The following is a 4,101-nucleotide window of genomic DNA, read 5'->3' on the forward strand; positions in this document are numbered from 1 at the left end:
ATGGTGAAAACCCGTCTTTAAAATGAAAACAAAACTTAGGTGGGGCTTGGTGGCTCACGCCTGTAATCCCAGCACTTTGGAAGGCTGAGGCCAGTGGATTGTGAGATCACAGGTTCGAGACTGGCCTTGAACGACACAGCGCAACCTGCTCCCTTTAAAAAACATAAAAGCAAAGAAAATAAAATAACTTAGCCGGGCATGGCATGTGCTCACTCCGGCAGCACCTACACTAAAATTGGGACGATACGCAGAAGTCTGGCATGGTTGCCATGCAAGGATGACACGCAAAGGTGTGCAGCGTTCTGTATTTTTTTTCTTTTTTGCCATTGTGGCTGTTTTGTAGAAATCAAATACAGATAGATTTGAGGTACAAAAAAGAAAAACAAAACAAAACAAAAAAGAAACAGAAAGTTAGCTGGACGTGGTGGTGTGGACACCTCCAACCCCAGCTACTTGAGAGGCTGCGGCAGGACAATCGCTTGAAACGAGGAGGCAGATGTTGCAATAAGCCAAGATCGCACCATTGCACTCCAGACTGGGTGACAAGAGGGAAACAGTATGTCACAAAGAAAGGCGCGGTGGGGGGTGGAGTCATCTGGGACCTCGTTTTATTATAATTGTACAAACTGATTTGTTTGATTGCTTTTCTTTTTTATTTTCTCTTTTTTAACTGAGGTGGGTTTTCACTGGGATGCGCAGGCTGACCTCGAACTCGTGACCTCAGGCGACCCACCCACCTCTACCTCCCAAAGTGCTAGGATTGCTGGCGTCAGTCACAGCGCCTGGCCAAGTCTCTTTGATTTCTTTTATAACAATAAATTTGGCCGGCTGAGCACAGTGGCTCATGTGAGCCTGTCATCCAAGTGTTTTGAAGACAGAGGCCAGCGGATCATCCAAGGTTGTGGGTTCAAGACCAGCCCGACCAACATGGTGAAACCCCATCTTTAAAATGAAAACAGAACTTAGGTTGGGCTCGGTGGCTCCCGCCTGTAATCCCAGGACTTTGGAAGGCTGAGGTGAGCTGATTGTGAGGTCACATATTCAAGACTGGCCTCGAACAACACAGCTCAACCCACTCCTTATAAAAAAAACATAAAAACAGAAAAAAATCAAAAAGCTGTTTCGGGCATGGCATCTGCTCGCTCCTGCAGCACCTACACTAAAATTGGGACAATACACAGAAGGCTGGCGTGTCCACCGCACAAGGATGACTTGCCAAGGTGTGCAGCATTCTGTATATTTTGTTAGAAATTGTGGCTGTTGTGTTGAAATCAAATACAGATAGATTTGAGGTACAAAGAAAAAAAAACATTAAGTTACTTGGACGTGGTGGTGTGGACACCTGCAACCCCAGCTATTTGGGAGGCTGCCGCAGGACAATCAATTGAGCCAAGGAGGCAGATGTTGTAATAAGCCAAGATCACACCTTTGCACTAAATCTGGGTGACAAAAGGGAAACAGTAAGTCATAAAGAAAGGCGGGGCAGGCGGTGGAGTCATCTGTCACCTTGTTTTTTTACTATTGTGCACACTGATCTGTCTGATTTCTTTTCTTTTTCGTTCTCTCTTTTCTTAAATGAGCCCGGTTTTCATCGGGACGTCCAGGCTGACCTCTAACTTGTGACCTCAAGTGACCCGCCCAATCCAGCCTTCCAAAGTGCTAGGATTGCTGCCGTGAGTCACAGCACCCGGCCCAGTCTCCCTGATTTCTTTTAAACAATACAGTCGGCCTGCCAGGCACCGTGGCTCACGTGAGCCTGTGATCCAAGCACTTTGAAGACCAAGGTGGGCGGATCACCTGAGGTTGTGGGTTCAAGATCGGCTCGACCAACATGGTGAAACACCGTCTTTAAAACGAAAACAAAACTTAGGTTGGGCTCGGTGGCTCATGCCTATAATTTCAGCACTTTGGAAGGCCGAAGCGAGCAGATCATGAGGTCATGTGTTCAAGACCGGCTGCGAACGACAGAGCTCAACCAGCTACCTAAAAACAACATTAAAACAGAGACAAATGAAAAAGCTGAGCCGGACATGGCATGTGCTCGCTCCGGCAGCAGCTACACTAAAATTTAGATGATACACAGAAGGCTGGTGTGACTGCTGCACAAGGTTGACAGGAAAAGGTGTGCAGCGTTCCGTATTTTTTTTTTTTTTGCCATTGTGGCTATTTTGTAGAAATCAAACCAGATAGATTTGAGGTTCACAAATAAAATTAAATAAATAAATAAAAGTTAGCTGAACATGGTTGTGTGGACACATCCAACCCCAGCTATTTGGAAGGCTGCGGCAGGACAATCGCTTGAACAGAGTAGGCAGATGTTGCAATAAGCCAAGATTATACCATTGCACTCCTGCCTGGGTGACAAGAGGGAAACAGTACGTCATAAAGAAAGCTGGGGCAAAGGGTGAAGTGATCTGTCACCTTGGTTTTTGCAATTATGCACACTGATTTTATTTCTTTTCTTTTTCTTTTTCTCTTTTTTTAAATGAAGTGGGTTATCCTCGGGATGCCCAGACTGACCTTGAACTCGTGACCTCAGGTGACCCACCCACTTCGGCCTTCTAAAGTGCTAGGATTCCTGGCATGAGTCACAGTGCTCAGCCCAGTCTCTCTGATTTCTTTTTTAGCAATAAATCGGCTAGCTGGGCACAATGACTTATGTAAGCCTGTCGTCCAAGCACTTTGAATACATTAATTTGCATCTCTCTAATGACCAGTGATGATGAGAATTTTTTCATATGTTTGCTGGCCTCATGTATGTCTTCTTTTGTAAAGTGTCTGTTCATATCCTTTGCCCATTTCTGAATGAGATTGTTTGTTTTTTTCCTGTCAATCTGTTTGTGTTCTTTGTAAATTCCGGATATCAGCCCTTTGTCAGATGGGTAAACTGCAAAAATTTTTTCCCATTCTGTTGGTTGCCGATTCACTCTAGTGACCGTTTCTTTTTCCATGCAGAAGCTGTGGAGTTTCACTAAGTCCCATTTGTCTATTTTGGCTCTTGTTGCCAATGCTTTTGGTGTTTTGTTCATGAAGTCCTTGCCTACTCCTATGTCCTGAATGGTTTTGCCTAGATTTTCTTCTAGGGTTTTTATGGTGCCAGGTCTTATGTTTAAGTCTTTAATCCATCTGGAGTTAATTTTAGTGTAAGGTGTCAGGAAGGGGTCCAGTTTCTGCTTTCTGCACATGGCTAGCCACTTTTCCCAACCCCATTTATTAAACAAGGTGTCCTTTCCCTATTGCTTGTTTTTGTCACGTTTATCAAAGATTGTATGGTTGAAGATATATTGTGTTGCCTCCGATGCCTCTGTTCTGTTACATTGGTCTATATCTCTGTTTTAATACCAGAACCATGCTGTTTTGATTACTGTAGCCTTGTAGTATAGTTTGAACTTTGGTAGTGTGATGCCCCCCACTGTGTTCTTTTTGCTTAGAATTGACTTGGCTATACGGGCTCTCTTTTGGTTCCATATGAAGTTCATGGTTGTTTTTTCCAGTTCTGTGAAGAAAGTCAATGGTAGCTTCATGGGAATAGTGTTGATTCTGTAAATTACTTTGGGCAGTATAGCCAGGTTCACGATATTGATTCTTCGTAACCATAAACACGGAATGTTTCTCACTGTTTGTGTCTTCTCTTATTTCATAAAGCAGTGGTTTGTAGTTTTCCTCGAAGAGGTTTTTTATGTTTCTTGTGAGTTGTATTCCTAGGTATTTTATTCTTTTTGTAGCGACTGTGAATGGCAGTTCTTTCTTGATTCGGCACAGCTATTCCTTAAATGCTTGTATTTGGCTGAAAAAATTCGTTTTCTGATTCTTTACAGAAAAGGTTTGCAAACCACTGCAAACACACATAAGTTTAAATCTGTAAGCTGAATGCACAAATTGAAGACTATTCTGTTAGGCAGCTCCGTTTTCGTTTTAAAACCAGATATTTTTCAATACACCATGTACAACCATTCACTCTAAAATATCCAAATGAAGCTCCTAGATGAACCATGTTTCTAAGTCTCTGAATCTAAACATAGATTCAACTCTCTTAGTTGAATGAATATACAGCAAAGCAGTTTGACAGATACGTTTGTTATGGGTTTTAGAAGAAGTTTA

The 4,101-nt window shown here is 42.9% G+C and overlaps 2 non-coding genes across 2 annotated transcripts; both read left to right on the forward strand.

Moving 5' to 3' along the window:
* Window positions 1-205: 205 nt before the first annotated feature.
* On the forward strand, window positions 206-312 carry LOC118151016 (U6 spliceosomal RNA). The gene has a single exon (XR_004739155.1). It is a non-coding gene; the product is annotated as a U6 spliceosomal RNA (small nuclear RNA).
* Window positions 313-1,135: 823 nt separating this feature from the next.
* On the forward strand, window positions 1,136-1,242 carry LOC118151012 (U6 spliceosomal RNA). The gene has a single exon (XR_004739151.1). It is a non-coding gene; the product is annotated as a U6 spliceosomal RNA (small nuclear RNA).
* Window positions 1,243-4,101: the final 2,859 nt, after the last annotated feature.

Source organism: Callithrix jacchus, chromosome 10, assembly GCF_049354715.1.
Source record: "Callithrix jacchus isolate 240 chromosome 10, calJac240_pri, whole genome shotgun sequence".
NCBI classification, from domain to species: Eukaryota; Metazoa; Chordata; class Mammalia; order Primates; family Cebidae; genus Callithrix; species Callithrix jacchus.